Raw genomic sequence first — 16531 nt, 5'->3', positions numbered from 1 at the left:
CTTGAATCATTCCCTCCCCGGCAGGAGTCTGCTTGAGTCATTCCCTCCCCAGCAGGAGTCTGCTTGAGTCATTCCCTCCCCAGCAGGAGTCTGCTTGAGTCATTCCCTCCCCGGCAGGAGTCTGCTTGAATCATTCCCTCCCCGGCAGGAGTCTGCTTGAGTCATTCCCTCCCCAGCAGGAGTCTGCTTGAGTCATTCCCTCCCCGGCAGGAGTCTGCTTGAGTCATTCCCTCCCCGGCAGGAGTCTGCTTGAGTCATTCCTTCCCCAGCAGGAGTCTGCTTGAGTCATTCCCTCCCCAGCAGGAGTCTGCTTGAGTCATTCCCTCCCCGGCAGGAGTCTGCTTGAATCATTCCCTCCCCAGCAGGAGTCTGCTTGAGTCATTCCCTCCCCGGCAGGAGTCTGCTTGAGTCATTCCCTCCCCGGCAGGAGTCTGCTTGAGTCATTCCTTCCCCAGCAGGAGTCTGCTTGAGTCATTCCCTCCCCAGCAGGAGTCTGCTCGAGTCATTCCCTCCACAGCAGGAGTCTGCTTGAATCATTCCCTCCCCAGCAGGAGTCTGCTTGAGTCATTCCCTCCCCAGCAGGAGTCTGCTTGAGTCATTCCCTCCCCAGCAGGAGTCTGCTTGAGTCAGTCCCTCCCCAGTATGAGTCTGCTTGAGTCATTCCCTCCCCAGCAGGAGTCTGCTTGAGTCATTCCCTCCCCAGCAGGAGTCTGCTTGAGTCATTCCCTCCCCAGCAGGAGTCTGCTTGAGTCATTCCCTCCCCAGCAGGAGTCTACTTGAATCATTCCCTCCCCAGCAGGAGTCTGCTTGAGTCATTCCCTCCCCAGCAGGAGTCTGCTTGAGTCATTCCCTCCCCAGCAGGAGTCTGCTTGAGTCATTCCTACCCCGGCAGGAGTCTGCTTGAGTCATTCCCTCCCCAGCAGGAGTCTGCTTGAGTCATTCCCTCCCCAGCAGGAGTCTGCTTGAGTCATTCCCTCCCCAGCAGGAGTCTGCTTGAATCATTCCCTCCCCAGCATGAGTCTGCTTGAGTCAGTCCCTCCCCAGCAGGAGTCTGCTTGAGTCATTCCCTCCCCAGTAGGAGTCTGCTTGAGTCAGTCCCTCCACAGCAGGAGTCTGCTTGAGTCATTCCCTCCCCAGCAGGAGTCGATTAGGACTCAGTCTCATAACATAAGCTACAAACCCTATTGTAATATGAATGTAACCTCAGTTTATACCCAGAGGCAGGAGAAAACCTGGTGAGTATCTGTTGCTGTTTGATGGAAAACATTATCCATCATTGCATTGTATTATATATTGTGTATATATGACACATATTAAAAAATATTACATACTACAATATTCTACTTTTACACTGGACCAGAATTACATTTTATATTTATATTAAAGTTATTTGCCAGACGCTCTAATCCAGAGCAACTTCCGGGTAGGACATTCATCTTAAGACGGCTCAGACAACCACATTACAGTCAGACAGCCACATTACAGTCAGACAACCACATTACAGTCAGACAACCACATTACAGTCAGACAACCACATTACAGTCAGACGGCTCAGACAACCACATTACAGTCAGACAACCACATTACAGTCAGACAACCACATTACAGTCAGACAACCACATTACAGTCAGATGGCTCAGACAACCACATTACAGTCAGACAACCACATTACAGTCAGACAGCTCAGACAACCACATCACAGTCAGACAACCACATTACAGTCAGACAGCTCAGACAACCACATTACAGTCAGACAACCACATTACAGTCAGATGGCTCAGACAACCACATTACAGTCAGACAGCTAAGACAACCACATTACAGTCAGACAACCACATTACAGTCAGACAACCACATTACAGTCAGACAGCTCAGACAACCACATTACAGTCAGACAACCACATTACAGTCAGATGGCTCAGACAACCACATTACAGTCAGACAGCTAAGACAACCACATTACAGTCAGACAACCACATTACAGTCAGACAACCACATTACAGTCAGACAACCACATTACAGTCAGACAACCACATTACAGTCAGACGGCTCAGACAACCACATTACAGTCAGACAACCACATTACAGTCAGACAGCTCAGACAACCACATTACAGTCAGACGGCTCAGACAACCACATTACAGTCAGACAACCACATTACAGTCAGACAACCACATTACAGTCAGACAACCACATTACAGTCAGACAACCACATTACAGTCAGACGGCTCAGACAACCACTTTACAGTCAGACAACCACATTACAGTCAGACAGCTCAGACAACCACATCACAGTCAGACAACCACATTACAGTCAGACAACCACATTACAGTCAGACAACCACATTACAGTCAGATAACCACATTACAGTCAGACGGCTCAGACAACCACATTACAGTCAGACAACCACATTACAGTCAGACAACCACATTACAGTCAGACGGCTCAGACAACCACATTACAGTCAGACAACCACATTACAGTCAGACAGCTCAGACAACCACATTACAGTCAGACAACCACATTACAGTCAGACAACCACATCACAGTCAGACAACCACATTACAGTCAGACGGCTCAGACAACCACATTACAGTCAGACGGCTCAGACAACCACATTACAGTCAGACGGCTCAGACAACCACATTACAGTCAGACGGCTCAGACAACCACATTACAGTCAGACAGCTCAGACAACCACATTACAGTCAGACAGCTCAGACAACCACATTACAGTCAGACGGCTCAGACAACCACATTACAGTCAGACGGCTCAGACAACCACATTACAGTCAGACAGCTCAGACAACCACATTACAGTCAGACAGCTCAGACAACCACATTACAGTCAGACAACCACATTACAGTCAGACGGCTCAGACAACCACATTACAGTCAGACGGCTCAGACAACCACATTACAGTCAGACAACCACATTACATTTAGACAACCACATTACAGTCAGACAACCACATTACAGTCAGACGGCTCAGACAACCACATTACAGTCAGACAGCTCAGACAACCACATTACAGTCAGACAGCTCAGACAACCACATTACAGTCAGACAGCTCAGACAACCACATTACAGTCAGACAGCTCAGACAACCACATTACAGTCAGACAACCACATTACAGTCAGACGGCTCAGACAACCACATTACAGTCAGACAGCTCAGACAACCACATTACAGTCAGACAGCTCAGACAACCACATTACAGTCAGACAACCACATTACAGTCAGACAACCACATTACAGTCAGACGGCTCAGACAACCACATTACAGTCAGACAGCTCAGACAACCACATTACAGTCAGACAGCTCAGACAACCACATTACAGTCAGACAACCACATTACAGTCAGACAGCTCAGACAACCACATTACAGTCAGACAACCACATCACAGTCAGACAACCACATTACAGTCAGACAACCACATTACAGTCAGACAGCTCAGACAACCACATCACAGTCAGACGGCTCAGACAACCACATCAGAGTCAACACAATAGCAGCTGTCAGAACAATCAGTCTTAGTAAGACAAGTACCAGTCTAACTACAAGAACACCAAGCAAATTATGTCTGTCTTATTTTAAAGGTTATTTTACATTTACATAAGGGTTTGTCAGCACTCTGTTTATAATAAATGATATAAATTCACCCAAAAGACATTCTGGAACAACACAATATAAATCACAATATAAATCTTCCTCTTCAAATCATATTTTTGCAGGAATCTCCTTGCGAATGATTTTGCCGAAGATTGTATTTCCGCCGGGCTGGGCAACCTGAGCTTTTGCTATCTCGATGATCATTTTAACTGTTTTTGTTTCCATTGACTAAAATAGTCAATGTTGCTATTCTTTAGGTGTTAGTTTTCCTTACCGAATACATTCTGGAACAACACAGTATAGAGGATCGACAATACGATGACTGACTTTGATCATCAGTCGGGGAGGAAGTACCCTCTCTCTGTGTTATATCAGAAGGAGACACTGGGTGGGTGGGTGTGTGTGTGTGTGTGTGTGTGTGTGTGTGTGTGTGTGTGTGTGCGTGCGTGCGTGCGTGCGTGCGTGCGTGCGTGCGTGCGTGCGTGCGTGTGTGGTGTGTGTGTGTGTGTGTGTGTGTGTGTGTGCGCACCTCGGTCACTGTCTTTGATTATCAATTGTAAACATCAAACTCACTGTCGTAAAATAAAAGATGACAACGAGGCTGGATGTGTTAGGACCACACACAGAATGGACACAGTTTGTTTCTATTAGATAACAGTCACTGTTGGAGCAGGTCAGACCCTGATGATCCAGTCACTGTTGGAGCAGGTCGGACCCTGATGATCCAGTCACTGTTGGAGCAGGTCGGACCCTGGTGATCCAGTCACTGTTGGAGCAGGTCGGACCCTGATGATCCAGTCACTGTTGGAGCAGGTCGAACCCTGATGATCCAGTCACTGTTGGAGCAGGTCGGACCCTGATGATTCAGTCACTGTTGGAGCAGGTCGGACCCTGATGATCCAGTCACTGTTGGAGCAGGTCGGACCCTGATGATCCAGTCACTGTTGGAGCAGGTCAGACCCTGATGATCCAGTCACTGTTGGAGCAGGTCGGACCCTGATGATCCAGTCACTGTTGGAGCAGGTCGGACCCTGATGATCCAGTCACTGTTGGAGCAGGTCGGACCCTGATGATCCAGTCACAGCGGTTATGTTTCCCAGTCAACAGCGAGGGCTCGATTCAATCAGATCCCCTTCAGACGACATCTACAATAGCGGTTGTTTTACCCGGACATTGTTTTACCGGTTTTACCGGACATTGCCATTGGGTCGCGTTAAGAGAAATCCCATGCAACTTTGTTCCCAAGTTTGAACACTGTAATCGACACCTCAATGAGGCTGATAGAAATCCTCATTATTTTCTTTAATGATTTTCAATTTTGAGCGTCATTATTTCTATAGGCTAGTCCTATAGCCTATACTATCTCTTTCAGAACTTCTAACACAAGTGGTAAGGAAGGATGTGGCTCCTGACAATGATTACAAGAGTAACTGCTCACCGATGTGACAGGTCCCACGCAGATACACCTCAAGACACCAGCCCAAAAACATAAACTATGCATACGTGTGCTATCTCTGGTTCACGCTTAATCTGATTGAATCTAGGCCTAAAACCACGCCCGAAAGCTCTTAGGTTTCTATTCAATCTTCAACGCTGAAGTGTTACAGATTTCCACGATAGAAATGTAAAGGTGATTTCAGACGGAGGACGAAATACGCAACGCTTTCCTTTTTTTTTTACCGTGAATTCGTTAAAAACAGCAAATATTGCGGTTAAATTCCAATCACACTGTGTAAATCTAAACTTCCACTATGCAGATAGTGTTTTCTATAGGTAATATCTTAGTAAAAAATGTAATTGTTCAAATATTTGTAAAAAAAAAAATAAAAAAAATAAAGACATTTATGTTTTTGTGCAAAGCATTAACAAATGGTTGGCTACTAGCTACAATCTGGATTAATACAGAATTCCCTGTTACATGGTAACAGTAGGCAACCTCAAAGGAGCCTATACCATATGGGTATCGATGCTTCACAGGGACACTGTCTCTATTAGCCTATAACAACAACATATCAATTACAAAAATGGTGCATCACATGGAAATAATCTACTACATTCATAGTCTATTTTGTTTATTTATTTATTTAGTAATTCTTTATTTTGAATTAAAAACGGACAATACGGAGGAATCATACTGGTGGGAAGGACATTGAACCCATACTGAATAACATTGAACCCATACTGAAGGATATTGAATCCATAACATTGAACCCATACTGAAGGGCATTGAACCCATACTGAAGGACTTTGAACCCATACTGAAGGACTTTGAACCCATACTGAAGGGCATTGAACCCATACTGAAGGACTTTGAACCCATGCTGAAGGACTTTGAACCCATACTGAAGGACATTGAACCCATACTGGAGGACTTTGAACCCATACTGAAGGACATTGAACCCATACTGAAGGACATTGAACCCATACTGAAGGACATTGAACCCATACTGAAGGACTTTGAACCCATACTGAAGGGCATTGAACCCATACTGAAGGACTTTGAACCCATACTGAAGGACTTTGAACCCATACTGAAGGACATTGAACCCATACTGGAGGACTTTGAACCCACACTGAAGGACATTGAACCCATACTGAAGGACATTGAACCCATACTGAATCACTTTTAACCCATACTGAAGGGCTTTGAACCCATACTGAAGGGCATTGAACCCATACTGAAGGGCATTGAACCCATACTGAAGGGCTTTGAACCCATACTGAAGGGCATTGAACCCATACTGAAGGACTTTGAACCCATACTGAAGGACTTTGAACCCATACTAAAGAACAGTGAACCCATACTGAAGGACTTTGAACCCATACTGAAGGACATTGAACCCATACTGAAGGACATTGAACCCATACTGAAGGACATTGAACCCATACTGAAGGACATTGAACCCATACTGAAGGACATTGAACCCATACTGAAGGACTTTGAACCCATACTGAAGGACTTTGAACCCATACTGAAGGACATTGAACCCATACTGAAGGACATTGAACCCATACTGAAGGACATTGAACCCATACTGAAGGACTTTGAACCCATACTGAATGACATTGAACCCATACTGAATGACATTGAACCCATACTGAAGGGCATTGAACCCATACTGAAGGACTTTGAACCCATACTGAAGGACTTTGAACCCATACTGAATGACATTGAACCCATACTGAATGACATTGAACCCATACTGAAGAACATTGAACCCATACTGAAGGACATTGAACCCATACTGAAGGACATTAAACCCATACTGAAGGACATTGAACCCATACTGAAGTACATTGAACCCATACTGAAGGACATTGAACCCATACTGAAGGACATTGAACCCATACTGAAGTACATTGAACCCATACTGAAGGACATTGAACCCATACTGAAGGACATTGAACCCATACTGAAGGACATTGAACCCATACTGAAGGACATTGAACCCATACTGAAGTACATTGAACCCATACTGAAGGACATTGAACCCATACTGAAGGACATTGAACCCATACTGAAGTACATTGAACCCATACTGAAGGACATTGAACCCATACTGAAGGACATTGAACCCATACTGAAGGACATTGAACCCATACTGAAGTACATTGAACCCATACTGAAGTACATTGAACCCATACTGAAGGACATTGAACCCATACTGAAGTACATTGAACCCATACTGAAGGACATTGAACCCATACTGAAGTACATTGAACCCATACTGAAGGACATTGAACCCATACTGAAGAACATTGAACCCATACTGAAGGACATTGAACCCATACTGAAGGACATTGAACCCATACTGAAGGACATTGAACTCACACTGTATGATAAAATTAGCACACACACTTATTTTAATTTCAAGCCTGAAGATTTGACATTATTTCTGGTTCATACACCAATTCTAAGAGGATCTGGTTTCAAAATGAACATGATATCTGTAGGCTATTTGTAAAACATATGATATTGTCTATAATTCATTCTGTAATTGTCGTCAATGAGAAGTCCACTAAGAGTAAATTAGTAAAATACTGATAATGATATTTTACTGAATAATAATATGACTACAATAACAATCCCCATTTATATAGGTAGGTTTAATACATATAAATGGTATGTAGTTTAATAAACATAACTGTTGATGTGGATGTACTATGTCTTCTATGTTCTATGTCTTCTATGTTCTATGTTCTAATGTATTCTGTCTTCTGTGTTTCATGTTCTATGTCTTCTGTGTTCTATGTTCTATGAATTCTATGTCTTCTATGTGCTATGTATTATATATGTTCTATGTGTTCTATGTTCTATGTTTTCTATGTTCTATGTCTTCTATGTTCTTTGTATTCTATGTTCTATGTCTTCTATGTTCTATATTCTATGTTCTATGTCTTCTATGTTCTTTGTATTCTATGTTCTATGTCTTCTATGTTCTATATTCTATGTTCTATGTATTCTATGTTCTATATTCTATGTTCTATGTCTTCTATGTTCTATATTCTATGTTCTATGTATTCTATGTTCTATGTATTCTATATTCTATGTCTTCTATGTTCTATATTCTATGTTCTATGTCTCCTATGTTCTATGTATTCTATATTCTATGTCTTCTATGTTCTATATTCTATGTTCTATGTATTCTATGTTCTATGTCTTCTATGTTCTATGTCTTCATATGTCTTCTATGTTCTATATTCTATGTTCTATGTATTCTATGTTCTATGTCTTCTATGTTCTATGTCTTCTATGTCTTCTATGTTCTATATTCTATGTTCTATGTTATCTATGTTCTATGTCTCCTATGTTCTATGTATTCTATGTTCTATGTCTTCTATGTTCTATGTCTTCTATGTCTTCTATGTTCTATGTCTTCTATGTTCTATGTCTTCTATGTTCTATATTCTATGTTCTATGTATTCTATGTTCTAATTATTATATGTTCTATGTCTTCTATGTCTTCTATGTTCTATATTCTATGTTCTATGTCTTCTATGTTATATGTATTCTATGTTCTATGTCTTCTATGTTCTATGTGTTACATAAGAGGCCTGAGTGGTCGTCCTGTCCTGTCCTGTTGTGTGGCTATGCCAGGTCAGGAGGCAACTTGGTGGTCTGTGTGATAGACAGGGTTAAATATCAAAGGTCAGGAGTCACGAGGAGAGTGTTTATATTTGCCTGCTGAGACTAGGTGCAACAACCCTGGGAGAAGTTAGGTACAACACTGTGAACCTACAGAGTGAGAGGCCCTTTTGCACACAGCTAGTTTAAAACTTAAAATAAAAGGAAACATTGATGAATAGAGTAGTTGAATAAATAACAAAATGATAGATGTTTCTATACAAGGGAAGCTAAATCTATGTATAGCGTTGTAGAGGAAACACCACAGAATTAAACAGAACTTCAGTATTATACCGTATCGCAATGAAAACACGTCGATGGGGTGTTGAAAAGGCTAGATAACACAATTGTAACTATGTCTATGCAAGGCAAAACAATGTATACAAAATTGAGTGAGAGAGGATTGTCAGAATACACTGCATTCAGAAGAGACACATACATCCGGTGACAACTAGCAGTGGTAATAGTTTACCCAAACTTCTGGACAAAGGCTTCTCCACTCAAAATTGTTTGACTCAAAATTGTAGCTTTAAACTAATGTAGATAGATACACAGTTGTCTTTAAAGCTGTTGAATGGATAACATTTCTATCATATAATAATAATAATAATAATAATAATAATAATAATAATAATAATAATAATAATAATAATAATAATAAGGACTATATTTGTTTTACTTCCCAAAGTGTTTCTTGATTTCTGAAATAAAATAATAATTCATACATTAATGTAAATCATTTTTTAATTCCTAGTCTTTATAAAGTACCACAATAATTTGTTATTTGCTAGTTTATTTTTTATATTAAATCCAATAATGTATTACATTATTCTAGTAGAAATGTCGACTAGATCTAAATATTTACAATTAGAATATTAATTCACTTCGAATGTTTTGTTGCTATATCAAAAAATAAAAAAAATCTTCCTTCGAAAAAGCGAGTCATCTCAACAGGATATAATATGCAAATGAGAGGGGTCAGATGGCTCGAGCTGAGGTCCTGACCTCTGATCTCTGATGACCGCTCATTCTTGTCTCCTAATGTCCCGTGCTTGTAAAGAGGCCCTAAAGACAAAATGCCCTTCAAAAGCATCATGCTAAAAACAACCGGTCATTGAGGATGGAAATTCTAAATGTTGAGGAGAAGATTTTGTAAAGCCAGCATTTTATATATATATATATATAAGCTGTACTTTACTCGTGACCTGTTGGCGGTAAACTAGTATAACTAAGACGCATACATTTAGACGTTAACGTTATTAGTCAGACTTGTATGAAATAGAATAGTTGATCATTACTGAAGTTGACTACAAAGAAGGTGCTGATAGTAAAAAATAATAAAAAACGTATATATTTTTTCCTAAAGTTATTTTACTGGCGCACCTACTTATAGGCTATAGTGTTCTATTCGTTTTATATTAGTTATCATTATAACCTAATTGCATAGGCGTCATGTTGCACACGTTTAGGACAGTCACAGAACCTGAGTGTGAAGGTTAAATGTATAATGGATAATATTACATGCATAATAAGCTCCAACGGGAAGAAGTGTACATATATTGTTCTAATTGTTGCTGTCTTACTACACGTGAATCAATAATTCGATCAAATGTTGTGATTAAAAGACCGCGCGCGCGCCTGAGGACATTAAATAATCATGGCGTTGAGATAGAAGACTCCTTCTTTCATCTCATATAAAAACGACTCCTGTCCTACTGTGTGTATCTGTGTGTATCTGTGTGTATCTATGTCTATCTGTGTGTATCTGTGTGTATCTGTGTCTATCTGTGTCTATCTGTGTCTATCTGTGTCTATCTGTGTTTGTCTGTTGCGTTTCAAGTGCCGGACTTTCCTGTATTAAATTATTCACAATCACCATACCGGGATGTTAATTAAAATCATCGTTTATATTACACGAAAGGGTCAACAACAAAATACCACAATTATGGACATTTCTGAATCGTTAATGTTTTCAATCTGACTCACTGTAAATTGACCAAATGAAAGTATTTCGGCAACTAACAACTAATTACTCCGTGTCCCATGTATTGCCTTTCCTGCCTTAGCAGTCACGTTCTACTTTTAAATATTGGAGTAAATGAATTTGTAATGTGTGTATTGTCAATAAATAAATATATGCAACATGTAAAGTTATTACGACTACGCGTCATAGAAACAAGAGTGATAAACTATAATTCATTAACTATATACCATGTTCGAAAATAAAACGGTCAGAAAAATGTCCGAGTGTAAGATAGTCTGAAACTCTGCTATATAGTATCTCCTCCTTGACAACAGGGATGTGAATGGAGATGGCATGTGGCCGCGCTCTGCGGTCAAAAAAACCTTGAGTTGTGTTCATCTCTCCTTATTGACGAGTAAAACATCTTCTAATACGTCCTTATTAAAACAGCTTTCACGCATAACATAACACGAACAATGAGGCCGCGTGTCAAAGTTTGGACAGAGAGAAAGAGAAGAAGAATGGGGGTGCATTTCCTTTCAGTACCTAGAAACGAATAAAGTGTCGGAAAGTTGTTGTTAGTGTGTAACTATCTAAAATGGCAGATCTGTATGCCGACGTGTAGCCTACAATATATAAAAGATGGGTGAAGGACGAGGCCCATGTGTATCCTGTTGAAAATAGAGGTTATTTGCGTTTTTTAAATTTTTATATTAGCAGTAATAAAGACAATTCAAGAATTTCACTAACCGGATGTAGGCCTATCAGATGTTAGGTGTTATTGGTAGCCTATGCATACCCTAACATGTCTGGTTGATTAACGCAATGTAAATCGTAGGCCTAATAATAATAATAATAATAATAGCAATAAATGCATAATAACAGGCATCGTAATGATAATATTATTATAATGAATTACAATTATAATGGTAAGACTAACATTAAGACATAAATCAAATATTTATCATCTATTTTATGACTTCAAGTAGAATAAATCATAAAGTAGTATTAATGCATATTAATTCATAGTTCAAGCTATGAATGGACACACTTTAAGAGTAGCCTGTTTGTGATTGAATGGACATAACTGTGGATTACTAAAGTTCAACCAAGCCATTCTAATGATTCTCTCATTTTCTTTGGTGTACAATTTACCAAAGACTTTAAATTGAAACAAATATATTTTGAGTATCAACCTGGTTTCTTCACACACATTAGGATACGGCACATATTTCTGCATAGCCCATAGAGGGCTGAGTGTGTGTCTCCCGGCCAGTCAGTCAGCACCATCTGTAGAAAAGATCCCGGCCTACCTATCGCCCTCTCCCCTTCTCTCCCCCCACCCTCTCTCTCTACCCCCCCCCCCCCCCTCCTCTCTCTCTCTCCCGTCACTAGTCTAGTGAAGCTTTCCTTTTCTGAACCCTTTCTTTAAGAGCTGCTCATTAAATGTTTAGTCCACGAATCCAATGACAGCAACAATCATAAGCAACAACCCAGGCTGGTAACAAAGGAATGTGGGCCACTTACCTAACGCCTTCTGAAACAGGGAACAAGGCATGTTGGGCGCTGGGTTATGGACTCACATCGCGGCTAGCTATAGCAGCGTAGGGACAGATGAAAAGAGCCAACTGATTGCCAGTAACGGTATAGATTAGCATGTGCTCTGCAGCACAATGATTCTAATCAATACTAGCCTACTGCACTTGCTAAGCAGATGGCAGGAGAGACCAGGACGAACATAAAAGAAGAAAATAAATAAAAAATGTCGCAATCTCAACCCGGAATTATTTATACTTTCTCTTTGCGTTTTGGTTAAGAAAGTACCATACTTAGAGGGACTTGCACATGATGTTTTATTAGCTGTAGGCCACCGTATCTTCCTGATTTGAGATGTTAACGTTCATTTGTGAGGGGGATTGGATTTTAATTTGTGGCCGACGATATTTGCACATATCTTGTTTTCTGACAGATTTTAGTGTGTCTCTGCATAAGGCATCTAATGTTAGCCTACTTTATAGCCTACTCGTAATCATTATTCGTGTGTTTGGAAACTTGTGACTTTACTACAGATTGCTAAAAAATGTAATCTTTCGCTTCTTAAATTGATATAGACTCAGACTACAAATTAGAAGAAAAAAGTTTTCACAGACAATGTTACAAGACATGTCAGTTAGTTCACTATTGGGATTTGTATATTAGCTATAAATTACTGTACAGAGTAGTCAACACACAACCAATTTTTTTTGTCTCCATACATTGTATGGGGGAAACGTAGGCTACTCGGTCATATAAAATATATATATAGAATAGCTTAGAAATCATGTTGATTCGGTCTCATTTTAGAATAACCTACATTGATTTGTTGACTACTGTAAACAATTTCCAGCAGCAAGTATTTTGACGCATAGTCTAGGTTAGAGTGCCAACATGGAAAACTATACAAAACGCCTCTCAAAAGATGTGAAAGCAAAGCGAGCCTAAACGTTTGTTGATCATTCAATCATAATATCCGCGGAAGGTAATTGTGTCGCTGGAGTGCGCCACGCGCTGTCCAAACGACCAACAAAGGGGGAAAGGCCCCACAGGTACAATACTGTTGTTTCCCCCCAATTTGCGGTCTCGTCTGCTGCTAGCTGGAAGTTTTAGAATAGACCCGTGCTTGAAGGAACCCCCCGCGTCTCCTTTGACAGCTGATCAAAAGAAAAATAGGACACGCTTTTTCAGACTTCTGTCCTTCTTCCTTAATTACAGTGTCTTCAAACCAAAGCAACATCTGCGCGATTTCCAAACAAAATAGTCCACTTCCCAAACCAAAGCAACCGCGGCTTACGATAAATCTGTTACTTTTAAAGATGTTCTGTTCAAACCAAATGTGACCAATGCTGTTTCTCTGTGTCATCTCTCAGTGCTCTCAAAATACGTTTTTGTGTCACCCAATTATAATGGTGAATTTCGACATCATACTGAGTGTACAACTTGCCTGCCTGCCTTGAAAGACCAACGAGACAAAGATGTGGAGAATATATAAGGGTAATCTTGAATAGGGTAAGATGGAGAAGAGAGAACGTATAAAGGTGATATGGTAAACTATCACATGATAGGGTGTATGTGTTTCAAATTTCAAGTTGTATTTGTGTGTGAGTGTGTATGTGAGTGTGTGTGCGTGTGTTTGTGTGAGAGTGGGGAAAAACAGAGAGAGAGAGAGAGAAAGAGAGTAATGTTTACTGTAAAAAAAAAAAATCACATATGTTTATTATCTACTTCACTTGCTTTGGCAACGTTAACATATGTTTTCCATTACAATAAAGCCCTTCAATTGAGTTGAATTGAGAGAGTTTGTTCTAACTGACCTTGGAAATGTGATGAAAAGTAACCAGAAGGTTATCTGCACTTTGTTTTAGCCAGTGGTGTAAAGTACTTAAGTACAAATACATTTAAGTACTACTGAAGTAGTTTTTGAGGGTATCTGTACTTTACTTTACTATTTATATTTTTGACAACTTTTACTTTTACTCCACTACGTTCCGGAAGAAAATAATGTACTTTTTTACTACTTACATCTACCCTGACACCCAAAAGTACATTTAGAATGTAAAGACATTCTAAATACAAGACAGAATTATGGCACCTGTCAGTGTAATGCTGATCTAGCCGACTCACTAAACACAACTACTTTGTTAGTAAATTATGTCTAAGTGTTGGAGTGTGGCCCCTGTCTGTCTGTAATTAAAATTAAAATACCAAAAAGTGCCGTCTAGTTTGCTTAAATATAAGGAATTTGATTTCTTGCATTTACTTTTACTTTGTACTTTTACTTTGTATCACTATTTAGTACTTTTTCAACCACTGTACTTAAGTACACGTAAAACCAGATACTTTTAGACTTTAAAACTCAAGTAGTATTTTACAGGGTAACTTTAACTTGAGTTATTTTCTGTTAAGGTATCTTTACTTTTACTCAAGTATGACAATTTAGTACTTTTTCCCTCACTGGTCCTAGGATGCTACTCTTTATTACGTCATAACATGACCGTTCCCGTGACAGCTCATCATTCTACGTTGTATTTCTCTATATCTTTTGTCAAATTACCAAAGCAGTAGAAATGTGTACATTATGACCATAGCCCAATAAGGTTATGACTTTCTTAACATAACCTAAACTAAATCCCCGATGTAAGCTAGAACTGGTTTATTATTACAACATAAACCATAACATGAATAATGAAAGTGCTATTTATTAATCTAAATATGCACCTACTGGTCATCCTGAGTAGCCGATTCTAAATTATGTTTGTTATTGTAGGCCTATACGCAAAATTATTTCAAATAAACCAATGTTGACCGTATGCCTATTTAACCAATGTTATCAATAAAGTCTCTCACTGTTCATGAGTGACACTAAGAGGAGTTTTTTTATTTTATTTAACCTTTATTTAAATAGGCAAGTCAGTTTTTAATGACGGCCTAGGAACAGTGGGTTAACAGCCTTGTTCAGGGGCAGAACGACAGATTTTTACCTTGTCAGCTAAGGGATTCGATTTTGCAACCTTTCGGTTACTAGTCCAACGCTTTAACCACTAGGCTACCCTGCCGCCCCAGTTACAGAGTGGAGTTACAGAGAGGAGTTACAGAGAGGAGTTACAGAGAGGAGATACAGAGAGGAGTTACAGAGAGGAGTTACAGAGAGGAGGTACAGAGAGGAGTTACAGAGAGGAGGTACAGAGAGGAGTTACAGAGAGGAGATACAGAGAGGAGATACAGAGAGGAGGTACAGAGAGGAGTTACAGAGAGGAGTTACAGAGAGGAGTTACAGAGAGGAGTTACAGAGAGGAGATACAGAGAGGAGTTACAGAGAGGAGATACAGAGAGGAGTTACAGAGAGGAGATAAAGAGAGGAGTTATAGAGAGGAGATACAGAGAGGAGGTACAGAGAGGAGTTACAGAGAGGAGTTACAGAGAGGAGTTACAGAGAGGAGTTACAGAGAGGAGATACAGAGAGGAGTTACAGAGAGGAGTTACAGAGAGGAGTTACAGAGAGGAGTTACAGAGAGGAGATACAGAGAGGAGTTACAGAGAGGAGATACAGAGAGGAGTTACAGAGAGGAGATACAGAGAGGAGATACAGAGAGGAGATACAGAGAGGAGTTACAGAGAGGAGATACAGAGAGGAGGTACAGAGAGGAGGTACAGAGAGGAGTTACAGAGAGGAGTTACAGAGAGGAGTTATAGAGAGGAGATACAGAGAGGAGGTACAGAGAGGAGATACAGAGAGGAGATACAGAGAGGAGGTACAGAGAGGAGTTACAGAGAGGAGTTACAGAGAGGAGTTACAGAGAGGAGATACAGAGAGGAGGTACAGAGAGGAGGTACAGAGAGGAGATACAGAGAGGAGATACATAGAGGAGTTATAGAGAGGAGTTACAGAGAGGAGTTACAGAGAGGAGATACAGAGAGGAGATACAGAGAGGAGATACAGAGAGGAGGTACAGAGAGGAGTTACAGAGAGGAGATACAGAGAGGAGATACAGAGAGGAGTTATAGAGAGGAGTTACAGAGAGGAGATACAGAGAGGAGTTACAGAGAGGTTATACAGAGAGGAGATACAGAGAGGAGTTATAGAGAGGAGTTACAGAGAGGAGATACAGAGAGGAGATACAGAGAGGAGATACAGAGAGGAGATACAGAGAGGAGAGACAGAGAGGAGTTGAGAAGACATTCTGACATTGTGACATTACACTCCAAATGCAAGAGATGCGTCTAAATCTCTAACAACCCTTATTTCTGACGGGCACTCTACCCAGTAAACATGGATATGAGAGAGGCAG

Source organism: Salvelinus fontinalis, chromosome 21 (assembly GCF_029448725.1).
Source record: "Salvelinus fontinalis isolate EN_2023a chromosome 21, ASM2944872v1, whole genome shotgun sequence".
Classification (NCBI taxonomy): Eukaryota; Metazoa; Chordata; class Actinopteri; order Salmoniformes; family Salmonidae; genus Salvelinus; species Salvelinus fontinalis.
The sequence above is the reverse complement of the archived record's forward strand: the minus strand, read 5'-3'. Positions refer to the sequence as shown.